At 39.8% G+C, this 14,920-nt stretch overlaps 1 long non-coding RNA gene across 1 annotated transcript; it reads right to left on the reverse strand.

Moving 5' to 3' along the window:
* Window positions 1-5,294: 5,294 nt before the first annotated feature.
* LOC116407554 lies at window positions 5,295-8,538 on the reverse strand. The gene is made up of 2 exons (XR_004220409.1): window positions 8,026-8,538; window positions 5,295-5,787 (listed from the first exon to the last, which is right to left on the reverse strand). It is a non-coding gene; the product is annotated as an uncharacterized LOC116407554 (long non-coding RNA).
* Between the last annotated feature and the right edge of the window lie 6,382 nt (window positions 8,539-14,920).

The raw sequence follows: 14,920 nt of genomic DNA on the forward strand, positions 1-14,920 counted from the left end.
GGGCCGGCACAAAACCTGCAGGACCCGCGGGTCAGGCTCTTCCTGCCGCCCTTCCTGCCCACAACCTAACTGTGCCCTACTTTTGCTCCCGGCAGTGTCTGTTTATAGGTACGTGCCTGCCCCGCCCCATTAGTGATGTTGGGGATGGGGCAGGCGCAAGTCTATAAGTAAACACGGATCTGCAGGCCAGGACGGGTGTGGGTTGGGAGAGAGTGGTTTAGGGTTAGGTGCGGGTTGACTATTTGTCAGCCAGAACATCACTAGTCACTCCTACCCCAGATCAGTGCTCCTCTTCTTCAAAATATGCACCTGCCTGGAGTACTGTACTTGCTAATGACATGCTGCTATTTTCTTTGGTGTCTCAGGCATTACTTGTGCCTGCTGAAGTTACATACATAGTCAGTACAGAAATCAGTCAAAAAGTTTTGTGCTGCTGATGCATTCACCCAGCACAGGGTGATGCCTGAGACATAGAAGAAAATGGCATGCAAGTAAAGTCCCTGGGGCGCCTAGCAAAGTGGCACCTTCTAATCTAAACATACACACAAATTTGTGATGGTGATCGTTTGGTGATCCCTGGGCTGATTTCAGTCAGACTGGCAAACTGTATGGCCCCTTACAGAAGCCATACCTATCTGGAGCTTGCTGCTACTGTCAGCCTGTGTATAGCTGGCTTTACACAAAATGAAGTGGACTATTTTTTTCAGTTAACATGCTGGATCTGTTATTATGCAAATGCAATTTCATCCATTTCACAATATTGTTAGGCAAGTTAATGGGAAAAAAAAGAGCCAGCTCGATTTGATCAGATCCCAGCATAGAAATGACTTTTAACGATACCTGATGAAGAGAGAGTGACAGTCCCTGGGGAATTAATAATAGACATCTAATGAACACAGACAGGAGGGAAAAGTAATTAAGTGTCGCTGTCGTCTGTGTTTCTCATCATACTTGGGCAAAACTGTAAAATATAGCCAGGAACATAAAAAGCAAATGTTTTCTCTCTATATAAAAATATATTTGCAGATGGAGCAGCTCTGCTATCACTAATAACTTGCTCTGGCCAGTGATATCTGTTTAGTTTTCCATGTGTTCTGTGTTGTGGTCCATCTAATCACAGCCCTTTGGCTGCTCCCAATAAGAAATAACTTCCATTCCGAAGCCAAAAAAAGAATCCAAGATGAACGGAAGCCAGCTCGCGTTCTGTTGGTTTACTCTGTCTCTACAGTTACAGTACAGGCACACAGCCACAGTCTTCATATCGTTAGATTAAGCTCTCGGATTATTTACCGCCAATGTAAATAGAGCGGCAAAGTGCAACAAATAGGCATGCTGGAAATGGTAATGAGATATGGTTTTGCATACAAATACGTAAATGTGGCATAATTAAGGTTTTCCTAGCAACAACTGGACTCTCAGAGATGCCTACAAGTAATGGAGACCCCCCTAAAATTGGGAAACTTAGGAAGGTTTGCAGTCCTTAAAGTACAAGAAAAGTCATATTCATTAAAGGGATGCTAATTTGTTAACAAAAACGAACAAGGAGCGGTAATAAATAAATAAAAAACCTATAGTTATGCAGAGAGCCCTTTAAACTATGTATAAGCAGATCATATACTGCCTTAAACTTCTCCAAGCTGTGCGTGAATTTACTCTGTAACAAAGCTGCTTACTCAGCATTATGCATTCCTATAGAGAATGTAAGCGCGCACATCTGCAGAACATTGTAGCACTGATTGCAACATTATGTTGTAGAGGACTAAACAAAAGCTAATGTTATGTGGTTTCCTTTATGTGTAGATATAAAAGAATTCAATGATATCTCTAACTGGCCCTATATAGTCTGGATATAAACATCTGCTAGAATTTGGGATGCACCAAATCAAGAATTCCTTGAAGGTTTTAAACAAATCCTAACACTTTTTCTTGGATTTCTTGGAGTGTCTCAGATAATTTGAAAAATAAAAATGTTTACTCCTATTACTTTGGATAGCCTAGGTCCATATATATCTAAAACAACCAATCAGACTTTTGCTTTCCTTTTTCTCTCTCCACAGGATCATCTTCTTGACACTTTGTTGACATCTTTGTTGATAAGAAGTTTCTAGTACACCAAGCAGTAGACCCCAAATCAGGGGATATATATATATATATATATTGTATGCCCTGCTTCTACAGGAAAACAAATTTGGCCCCTTGGATGGCCAACAGGCCAAAAGGAAACAGGCTTTAGGTATTATTTTAGATGACAAATGTCAGGAAGCTCCCCAGTGGTCTTGGTTTGCTTCAGGCTCTGAATGATTCAACTTTATGTACTACATAGAGCTTACTACACCCTAGCTAGATTACATTTAATGAATCCTGCCATACCTGACATATGGACAATGTTTCATGATACATATGTGATGGGATTATCGAGACATATAACCATATTGGTCCACAATTCTAGACAAAATAGATGCTATGGTATAAACCACACTAAGTAGAACCCCAAAAGTATGCATACTCCATATCCTTGGGAACTCTGTTGCCAATCAGTATAGCTGACTATTTGTCCCTGAAGTTTGAAGTAAAATCACAAAATTTATTTAAATAAATTTTGTGATTTTACTTCAAACTTCTTATGAACAATCGCTTTTTTCACCTAAAATACCGGAGTGCCTGCCCTTTTTCTACGTTTTGCGATTATCCATGATGGCTCCCTTTGGCTGAAGGTCTGGGGCATGAGCACCTGGGCCCATCTATACTACGGGTGAGATACTTGTAATACTTATGAGCATATGTTTTATTCCTGTTTCTATGTATTTGTCCCTGAAGCCCAGTTTCTAGCCAAGAAACTCATCATATAAAACTGGAAAAGCAATACCGCTCCAGAGGTGCAGGTCTGGGAAAATCTGATGAATGAATGCTGGGGACGATAAAAAAAAAGCTGCTTTAGGACAATCAGCATTGGATTGTACCATACAGTAAATTGTAAGGCTGTCTCTAAGCTCAGTAAGTGACAGCAGCACAGAGCATGTGCAGTGAATCAGCAGATAAGAAGATGGGGAGCTACTGGGGCATCTTTGGAGGCACAGATAAAGGGCTATGGTTGCCTCTGGTACCGAAGCCCTAAACATAATGTAACACCTATTTGGCTATAATATGGCCAACCCAGGCTAGTAGCGTGCTGTAGAGCATGTGTTACATGCGACCTTAATGCACAGGAGTGGGCCTCTGCTACGTGGGAGGTATTTAATGGAGCTGAGGGGTTGTTGAACTACAACTAGCTGAAGTAGTGTGGTGCAATAGATAGAAATGGACGCCAGAGGATTCTTATGAATGAACTGGGTAATACTTTATTTGTCCAAGACAAAGGTAATCAGGGTATTTCGATACTCACTTAATAGATGGTACACAGTATGCAGTTATACAATTGATGGTAAAGATGGATGAATAGCAGAAATATGATGCTCCCCTGTGTATCCCTTCTCATCAAGAGGATTGGGCAGGTAGAACAACAACAGTGTGATAGGTAGGAAAGCTCACCGGCATAGTCCCATGCTCTTTTGGAGGTTAGGGCAAGGCATATTTGCTAACCTATTTCCCTAGCACTTCTGTGTCCCTAATCTAAGGCCAGTAATGCCTGTTAGGAAGACTACTCCTTTGCTATTATCCTGGATGGAGCAAATGGCTGCTCTTTCTGTATAATTCTGTCTGAACTCACCACTTCTAGAGGGTGCTATGAAATATGCTGCTATACTGTCTTTTCCTCATTCACGGGGCCCTGTCCCCGACTTAATTTGGATGGATAGTGGCTTACTGGGCCGGATCTGTACCCAGGCTCGATGGAGCTCTGCTTCAGGTAGCAGATCAGCAGCCAAAGAGGAAAACACTTCCTTGTGCAAGACACTATATAGTCTGCCAAGGGGAGTGGTTAAATGAGCTAAACCTGTAAGGGATAGCTTAAGAAACTGTAACCTGAGTATAGAGGGGTCTGCCCTATAACAGTACAGATAAGGGAAAGTAGGGAAGTAAAGCCATAGGGAGCTTAACCCTATGGGTCCCTACAATAAGGTTCAAGTATTTCTATGCTACTTGTTAAGATGTAGCTCTTCTTAAAGTCCTGGTTCCTGCTGATATGAAGTACATATTGGAGTCATCCTTAACAGCTGTCACAAATTTGACATTCCTGTTAAATAGCAAGGAGGAGAGAAGAAAGGTGTCACTGTATATATACCCCAAAGCATTTTATTTAGTAGCTAAAGCTCATTGCACATAACTGCTCTTTGTATAAATCCGATTGTGAGTTAGACTAATGGAATGATACCTTGGCTTTTCTACCCCTCTCTCGCTGTGCGTGAAATTGCTGAAGAATGTAATGAGGATTTTTCCTCTTTCTGCTGGGTTTTCATTGGTGTTACATGCACTTATTTCAGTTTGTTCTGTGAAAAGAAGCCTGTTTATCTTTTGCTAATGAAAATCTACTGCAGACGTGGGATTATGGATGATTATCAGGCAGCTAGGGCTGTACTGCATGTTGCTTTATAAGCAAAAGCACAGGTGCATATGCCTGGAAGCAATCCATTCTTCATTTCATTTCTCTGCTGTAACCGGCTTCCCTCGATTCTCATCTATCTGCTTGTTTTATCTGTTTAAAGGCACTCGGTCCTATAAAAAAAGCTTCTGGACACCACAGGCTCTGAACATTACAGGATACATTTACGAAAACAAGTGCAAAGTGCAATTTTGGACACAATTCGTCATATATTTTTACACAGGATGGGATGTTTTTTACCCAATAATTCCAGGGTAATTGCAGCTGCAAGGGGGAGTTCAGAAGTTGAATCACATGTTCGCGCTTTGTGAAATCAGATGCAATCACGTAAAAAAATTTCAGAACCTGGGATTATGTAATTTATGAAGTTCTGCTTAAAAATCTATTAAAAATCTGTGTATAATTCTTTAGGCTCAACTCTGCTATACCCATTGGTGCAGTCTGCAGTGGGAACCATAGAGTTACTGCCATCTTGAAAGTGGGTCCAACATGTCAGTACGTTTAAACTGTACAAAGGTTCAGGGTTTCTGGCTGATTTCTGTATTCCGAGGCATGAGGACCAGCCAATGATATTTATCAGCCCGTCTTATTTTCTTTTTTGCGTTATCAACAGCAAACACTTTCCACACAGCTATATTCTGAAAGATGCTCAAATGATTTAGAATGACAGACTCACTGAAGAAACTTGTGCCCTTTCTGGAAGGACATACAGAACCTGTAAATTTGGCTAAATAGATTGATGATACTATCACATGAATATGTGTAGATTTTTTAATAGGTAATTTTACATAAGCTCACGGCAGTCATCAGTCAGTACATATTATTTGGGAGGACTCTGGGAATCAAGAAATGTGGTAGTTTGAGTATGACCATTTGGGAAACAGCAGGATCCACTGTATATAAGTTAAAATTACTGAGTATTTATACATTGTAATTGTTAATGTCTGTGTAAGGAGGAAATTACAATAATGAGACCCCCTTTTAATAGTTTCCAGGTTTAGATTTTCAGACTTCCCCTAGTTCTGGCTAGGTTCCATTTTCACATATTTCATCTTTGTAGTGATGACTGAGTGCGTAGCAAACACCCATTTTGTTGGATTTTTTTCTATTTTTGTCACATAATGGCTCTTCCTCGATATGCAAACTGTTTTTGTGTTCTGAAGATTTGCTTTGCCGATAGCTTGTCCCCAGCGCCCAGCCATGATCGCCTTCCATTTCTTTCAGCATCAGCGAGCCCATTTGGTCAGAGCCTGGCAGTGGGAGAGATCAGAGCGCAGCTGTTCACTTGTCTGCCTGTCACTGCTGGTTTAGTTGAGTGCCAATCAGTGGGCAGAATGCTTATAACACAACTAAACCATCCATCAGGAACAAAACAGTTTCACAATGATATACCCCCATGCCAGCGTACATATATGCATCTACATATTAACTGTGCAGCCTGGGTCCCTTCAGATAGTAATAAACTACAGCTTCTAGTATCCTGCATCCGCCTTCCACCAGATGTTGTAACTTGAGGACAGAGGAAAATATAAAGATGGTACGTCCCCAAATGGTTGATTAGTGTATCCATAAACTATGAATTTCTGCAAGAATCACATATTATATGCTACTGCTTTTGCACCAGGTTTCATTCTAAACTTTCGCATTCGAGGTTGCAATGGTGGAATCAGTTAATGCTGTGTGAGGACATAATTACTCTGTACAAGTACAATAGAGGGAATTATAGACCACTAGTGGATGTTCTTTTCTCCCATAAAAACTACCAGTGCCTCTGCACCCCTTTAGGGCTCTGGCACATGGGGAGATTAGTCGGCCGCGACAAATCTCCCTGTTCGCAGGCGACTAATCGCCCCGAAATGCCATCCCACCGGCGAAAATGTAAACCACTGGTGGGATGGCATATGTGGCGGTGCGATTTCAGTGAAATTGCGGAAGTTGCCTTGAGAGGAAACTTCCGCGAGGAATGGAACTTCCATTTGAAGGAATGTAAGTGTTTTTCCTTGGTGAGGGCAGTGAGGTTGGGGAATGCCCTTCCCAGTGATGTTGTGGTGGCAGATTTAGTTAATGCCTTTAAAAGGGGCTTGGATGAATTATTGAACAAGCATAGTATCCAATGCTATTGTGATACTAATATCTACAATTAGTATAGATGTTGGTATATATGGTTTATATATGTGAGTGTATAGATAGGTTGGTATGGGTTCACTTGAAAGGGTGGAACTTGATTCAACCCAAAGTAACTACGTAACTGTCACTCAGTGTCAGAAGTGTAGTACAGCACTGTAAGATCAAATGTTCAGTTTTATTACCATTATTGTATAACATAGGTATTTCGATTTAAGAGCTTTATTTTTTTTAACCATTTACATTTTTGTGAGAACAAGGAAAATACTCAAGCCAAGCCATAGATCCATGTTTAAATATTTCCAGCTTTGTTAAAACTTATAACAAGAGGAATTGCACATGGCAGTTTTTCAGCCAGATAAGCTATTTCCTCACTTTCCACATTTCCTGTTTTGAGCTGAAAATGCGTATGGTGCAGCATTTGTAACAGGAAGCAAGACGTGCAAAGGAAGTTGCTTCATTCATGCCAACTGAAAGTGCTTGAACCTACGTTTCACATTGTATGACACAACTATAGTGGGGATTGTGACAGGGTGGAAGCACTGTATGTATTAGTAAACCTTAAAGGCGATGCAAACACAAAAAAATATTGTTTTGTCTAACAAAATAAATTGTAAGCCTAAGTAACTGTCCAATATACAGAAACAGTGCTGTTGAAAAGGGTATCTTTCCCTTTCTATTTTCTGCGCTGGTATTTCTGGTTTCTGACAATGTAATAGAAGCCAACAAACCTGTGAAGAACTGTTTCATAACAGAGAGAAGCAGCAGTGCAGACAGACAGACAAATACTGCTTTCATTTGCAATTACATTAAGGTTGCAGCCACACAGGCTGATTCTACCCCCCTAAACTCCGAACAGCCATTCCATGTGCCTTCACCCAGAGCCACTGCGCTTTGGCATCAAAATGCACTCCATGTGCCTGCACCCGGGCATTGGCTCTGGGTGTAGGCAAATCTGACAGCTGATCAGAGCATATGCGTTTTAGCGTGTTTTTATCTGCTCCATGTGACTTAAGCTTAACAAACAACTTTAAACCTATGATGAAAATTGCTATTATATGTATAATGGAAATTGGTTTCATTTTCTTTCACTCGTTAAAAAAAAGTATGTATAAATATATATATATATTCAGACCGTTTAAATGTGTTTTTGTGAATTGTTTAGCAGGAATGACATGTAGCCAGCAGAAACTACAGAATGTGGAACCATTGTACTCCAGTGGGTTCTGGACCCTTCTGTTGCACAGCATGTTGCAGTAAATTTTGCATAAAAGTATTATGAACATTTGTCCTTCATTATTAATGCTATATATTTTTAATGTATTGACATTTCCTCCTAAATGATTGATATTCATTATACTCACCAAACTATTCTCAGCAGTTAGAGACTGAGACCCCTTTGTTGGCATAACATTTGTAAATTATAGCGCACAAGTCGGATTTGCTGTGTTGTTCATCTGCATTTAATTGCCTGCTGCAAATAGGAAGAATATATTAAAGTTGACATTTTAACAACAGCATAATTGGCAAAGAAAAAGAGCAAGTAAAAGTGCCAATAGGCTAAAGGCGAAACAGCCAATCAAGTAATATGCTCTCTCTCTTTAATTACAAAGTGGGGGGTATTACATGGGTGTCTGGGAGAGACAGCACTAACAGTGCTAGCAGATTTTGTCAATAAGTGCTACAGAATGAAACTAATGAACGTATTTGCCAAAATTCCAGGCTGTGTTTCTAGCTTTGGGCCAGTGTCACCCTGGCCTCCCTGTCTTGCATATTCACTGACAGGAACGGAATGAGCCTGTCAGGGCACACACAGGGTATCTTGCAGCAATAATGCATAGCATACTGTTTATTTGCCGAAAATCTTTTCTATGAGTGCTGACACAAGATGGGACAGGCAAGATACAATCACGCATCATGTGACACTAACCTCACAAAAGCCTTCTGGTATAGATGCGTAAATAGGGATATACATTATAAATTAAGACCAGAATATATTGCCCTAATACCCAGGGATCGTTGCTCCATGCCATACACTGGCAGTGATAATTTCACTAGTTTCTAGAAGATATGCACAGTTTAAAGGGTTATTTAGTTATGAGTCCAAAGTATCTATAGCTATTAAATGCATTGGGATCTAGTATTGTACTCACTTATCAGCATTGGGGTCAGCCCTAGTGATGAGCGAATCTGTCCCATTTCGCAGAAAAATTTGCGGAACGACAGGAAAATTTGCGCAACGCAGAAATATCAGTGAAACGCGTTTGTCGCACAACTTTTTTGTTTTCTGCATTGAATTTCTGAAACAATTCGCCAATGCTGGAAATTTGCTGTTAATCCATGCCTGGCGAAAAAATTTGCTCATCACTAGTCAGCCCATCAAAAAAGGGCCAGCTATTTGAGGCCCAATGGTATACAGGGCATATTTGTTATAGTGTGTAAAGCAACATTACCAGTGATGTTGCCCAAAGCCTACACTCTATAATAAATATGCCCCATTGCCCCCAGTGCGATGGGCAATGTACCAAGCAAGTGCTTTATCTGATTATAACCATAAGCTTATATTCACATATTGAAGGTTTCTGCACGTGTATATTAAGCATTAGCCCAACACAACTAATCTACATTTAATTGACAGGATATTAAAAACATTTAGTAATAACACAATAAAATAGCTATAATAAATTTATTTCTGATCAGACCTGTGTGATTAGTATTTATTTGTGGTAAACGGGTTCTAATCCCAGTTAAACCTGTTCCTTTCTCTGGGAGTAAACACAGTTTCTAGACGCATTATGTTCTCAATTCCTGAAAAAAATTCTGTTTGTAGACTATGTGCAGCTAATTAGAGGTTTGCATACTAAGTATGCATGTGTTTAACATTTAAGCACATTGTAATTTCTCTAACACAATCCTTCTGAATGCTAAATGGCGAGATGAAAAAATTAATCCTTTCAGACAATTAGTTTTCTCCTCTTAATAAGGCAATATAGGTACTGGGATATATCAGGCAGCCCATCTGTTCCTATCACATGACTGAGGTTTATGGCATAGTTCCATTGACTAAGCCCCCAAGTCTCACCAACTATCTAGATTTTAAATATTAACCCATGAGTGTTGGTTTATACCAGCCTGCAGCCATGTAGCTGGTGCCACTGAAATTCACAGGATCCCTTTGAATATTGCTTCATTACACTTAGGGGCACATTTACTAATCCACGAATCCGAATCAGGAATGGGAAAAAATCGGATTGGAAACAAAAATTTCTGAAGATCGCAAATATCACGAAAATGCTTACGAAAAAATTGTATCAGTCACGATAATATCGTATTGGCGATCCGAAAGTCACGTAATTTTCGTACCGAACAATTGTAAACAGCGGTAAAACCTTTCCGATTTTTTCGTGCAAACGTCAGAAAAAGTCGCGAGGCGTACGAAAAAGTCGTGCGGTGAACGAAAAAGTCGTCCGGACGCCCGAAAAAAACGGTGAAAATACGCTCGGAGCGTTCGTGCTTTTGTAAATGTGCCCCTTAGGGCTGTATTTTCTATATAGGCATCTGAGAAATTCTACCCAGCCTGCTGCCTGGCACAACTTAATGGTAGTGGAGAGAGTGGCAGGTCATATCTCTCTTTTCCCTGATTGGTACATGGTTGCAGACTGTACTGTGTATGCACTGATCATGTATGGGAGTGGGTGGTCAGAGACCTGGTGCCTAGAGCAGCACCAAACCCAAATACAGCTCCTTTTACGCTCCCATCATAATGTCGGTAGGCTTTAACAAGGATGGTTACCTAATGGAATTAATGAATTGGTTACATCACTGGATAGGGTTGCCGCCTTTTGCCACAGATAATATTACCTGAGACTGGGGTCCGCAAGGGGGTGGGTCTTTGATTCAAAATTGTCTAGTAACACATCACAACCAATGAGATGTTTGCTTTCAATCTGCAGAACAACAGATTCTAGTTGCTGACTGATCGCTGAAGATTATTCTAGATATATCACCTATTGTGATATTATTAAGGTGATTATGATGATCCTCTTCAAGCATGTGTTAAACTTTATTTCATATAGTGTGAAGGGATGACTGTTACCAAGTAGCAAATAAAATAACTGCTCCCACCCTTCTCACTAGGAGCTTTCTTTAAAGCAGTAGCACTGTTATCCTAACCTCTTGACTATAAGTGTTAAGCTGTAAATATTTTTTGAGCACTTCTCTATTACATATTTGTATTCAGATGGCTTGGAAATAAGCTTCTGGTTTTGTACACTGTTGTGACATTGGGAAATGAAATGTGTCTTCCCTAAACCTCTTAAAGGCATGTAATTCAATGTGACAGTATCAGTGTATCCGACTAGGGCTCTGTAGGTTAAACCAATGTTTATACATGGAGCTGCTTGAGTGGTTTTGCAGGGCTATGTGATACTTATTATCTCTGCTAGAATTGCATGGTCACACTGCAGTAAACAAGAAACAAGGGCAGGCATGCTTAAGGATATACTGCTCCTTCATAAATGATAGATCTTCCACTAGTACTGATCTATTGATTTTTCCCCAATATCTGTCTGTCTACAAGTTTTTATACATTATGAGTATTAAGGTACTGAGTTTTCCAATAAGCATAATAGGATTCATTAAACTAAATCATTTCTCAGTTAAGGCTTGTCATTTGGGCATTTGGCTTGTGCAGCCCATAGGTCACAGCATGGAAGTCCAATCTTCATGCTGTACTACAATTTTGAAAATGGATGTGTGAGGAGCATTTGTGCTACTGTTCTTCAGTTGGGACCACTATGCTAGGAAGGAAGGAAAGATTGGTTGGGGCCTAATCATAAATAGAAGGAAGGTTGTATTTAGGGCAGGGTAAAGAGAACTTTTAAAAAGGGTACCCCCTTGCCCAGTTATGCCTTACTACATTATGTAATTTATGTTGGGGATATCCAGCCAGCAACAGACTGACAACTGTCAGCTGGACATCGATGATGTAGATGGTCATTGTTCTTATCATAAAGGGGGTCAGAAGCCTTTATATATTGCCCTTTGTATTTTTCACCAACTGCAACCATGTGTGACAGGTTCTTTATAACCTACAGCTATTTCTGTGTGGGTGCACTTCCTTAATGGGTGCTTATGTTAGGGATAGGATTGAATAATCTTTTATGGTAGCACACACCAAACTGACCAGGATTAAGCACCTGCTGGAACTATACCCTTCCCCCAATGACCATTTTACTGGGTAGGCATGTATTTAATGCAGTTTCTGGTGGGAACTGTTTTATTTTTATGGTATATGTGAAATGTGTTGCTTTCTTTTTTAAGAAGGTGACATATATGTCACATCATTAGTCACTAGACTTCACTTTCTGAATACTGGATTTATACAATTTGCTAATCTAGTATACAATTTTGACTATGTTAGTTCATTGGTTGGCAAGATGGCTGCCTGATTTAAAGAAGAAGAAAAGGTAAAAACTAAGTAAGCTTTATCAGAAAGGTCTATGTAAATACAGCCATAAGCACTCACAGAAAAGCTGCACTGAGTCCTCTATCAAAAGAAACACAGGATTTCTATTCTTCTTTTGTGTATACTTATTTAATATTTACTACTTCTCAGAAAAATTCTTCACTCCCTGGCTGGAGTCTGCGCAGCTCTCTTCTGTCTCCCTTCTCCTGCTCCCCCCTCCCATAAGAATTCATAAGAATTAACCCCCCCCCCCCATCAGAATGTGTGATCTGAGCGCTACCAGCGGCTAGAGCTGCAAGAGAAAGCTACAGAGACAAAGCTAAAATGGCAGCTGTTATCTTAAACAAACTGAGGGAGCTTCTAGTGCTTCTTTTGGTTGGCACTGAATGAGTATCAATGGAGTGTGATGAAGTCATCTGTACTACTGCACAATAGGTTTTTTCTTGTGTCAAAGAAATGCGCATTTTTTTCCTGCTAAAAAAAAAATATTTTTTTATGGTGAAACACAATGGGGCAGATTTATCAAAGTACGTTTTTTGGATTGTTAAAAGTATGATTGAAAAAAATTCGGAGCAACTTCAATAATTTCTGATCTGTGCGTTAATTGCGCAAAAATTTGTATTGTGGTCAAACGAAAATTTTTTGGTTTGCGATTCGAAAGTTACATAATTTTCGTATCTGAATGATCCTTTCTGACTTTGAAACTTCAATGCATGATTTTGGAAGCCTTCCATAAGACTCAATGGCACTCTGCAGCTGCAACCTGGCCAAAAGAAAGTCACGATACCGAAGCTTGAATGGATTCTGAAACTTTTGTAGTTGTTGCGACAAATACGATTTTGTCGCACAAATTGACGCAAAGCACGAAAAAGTTGTGGAATTTAACAAAAATATTGTGGAAATAACGCAAAGTTCTATAAATTAGAAAAAATACGAATTTTTCTCATTCGGACTTTTGATGTGCCCCAATACATGGCGAAATTCTAATACAGGTTTGCGGAAAATGTTCGCTACTTGCAAAAATGCAAGTTTCTCCACTAATTATCAGTTGAAAATATTACCTCATCCATAATGGCCAATAGTAATTCTTTTCCCCAATGGATTCAGTCAGTATTGATGAAAATACCTATATAGTATATAGGAATAGTTTACCAATATATCAGTGTTAAATCTGCCCTTTATTTTCTTCCCTTGGCCTTAAAAAATATATTTGCCCCATTATCCCCCTGCTAAAAGCATGCTGGGAGTGTTGTTGGCATAGCAATAAGGGTGTCACTCAGTAAATGGCAGCCACCTTACTTTACCAAGTGGAGTGCTTTTTCTGTGAAGTCAGAAATGGTTTTGTTCTGAACTCTGTTCTTTTTCCTCTATTACAATGCAGTTCAGAGCTCCTGTTGTTATTTCAGAAATGAACACTTTACATCTGGTACTGTGGTTTATATGAAGTGATGGATTGTTCCCTGCCATCTGTACCATATGAACTGTGAAGCTTTACACGTTTCCTTATAAGGCTCAATTACATTTTGTGTTTGGACGGCAACATGCAAATATTTGCTATTTATACAGCAAATCTGTTTTAAATGAGGGGTTGGTGCCTAGTGGTGGGATTGCAAGAGTGACATATTTGGCAATAATATACTCTCTCTTGAACTGTTTTGTACTTTAGAAGCATCGGTTGGCAAATCTCCCTCCGTTGCATCTCATTAGGAGTCTATGGAAAGTACTTGTATGTGTGTGTGCATATTTTATCTCTGTAGAGCTACTTGTGTATGCAGTGCTGTGCATTTACATTACACTGATAGTACAGACAGGGACACTACAACAATTTAAAAAAGTCAATATATACAATTATTTCAAAGGTTACAGAGGATATAAAGTCAGAAAGTATGGTTATTTAGCCAAATTCAGCCACTCTTGCAGTGCACCTTGACTAAACGTATCATTTTCAAATGGTATCTCACAAATAATGGCTTCTTTTTAAATCGCTTTCTGTTTAATTGCTTGGAAGTTAAAATTGTAATTTCCCCTTCTCTTGTTTTCCAGCAGCAGTTCAGTAAGTCAGATTGCTGACTTTCCAAGTTTGATACATTAGTTGATACATTGCTCATTGATACACTGCTATAACTCGGGGCTCCCCAACCGCCAGGCCGTCGGCTGTGTCACACTGAGCCGAATCTTGCCTGTTGCTACATATGGTGCATACAACGCCACATAAGACACGTCATAATTGGCTTCATACACAGTGTCATATGCTTCATACTTCTCAGTCTGTGGCAACTACATACTGTAGACAACGCCGCAAAGAGGTAATTGCCCTGAACCCCCCCCACCCGAAACCCCCAACCTAGTCTTGTCTTGCACCGGTCTGTGGTGGAAAAAAGGTTGGGGACCACAGCTATAAATGATACATTAGTGGCTGCCATTTCTCTAAAGATGCTGAAAATGCGTTAAATAAAGCATCAAATTTTAACAATATAGATTTTCTTCTTGCTTGCTTGAGGGGTAGCAAAAAATCAGAAATGGGCAGGTATTTCTGTCGCTGAAAAGAATAAGCAAATATGTATATTTTAAAGGACATGTACAGTAAACCCCATAAAAAAAATTGCTCCACAAAAAATGTAATCATTCAACGGCCTATTTGAAATCTTATCTGCCACTCCATGTTGAAAGGTTAATAGTAAGGCTGCAGCATCACCTTAATCAATTAGGATTTCTTCTCCTTCTCTAGCCCACTGAGCCCCCTCCCTTAGGAATTGACTTTGATTGTTGGCTAACTGAACATGCTCAGTTCT

The sequence above is a fragment of the Xenopus tropicalis genome, chromosome 1 (genome assembly GCF_000004195.4).
Source record: "Xenopus tropicalis strain Nigerian chromosome 1, UCB_Xtro_10.0, whole genome shotgun sequence".
NCBI classification, from domain to species: domain Eukaryota; kingdom Metazoa; phylum Chordata; class Amphibia; order Anura; family Pipidae; genus Xenopus; species Xenopus tropicalis.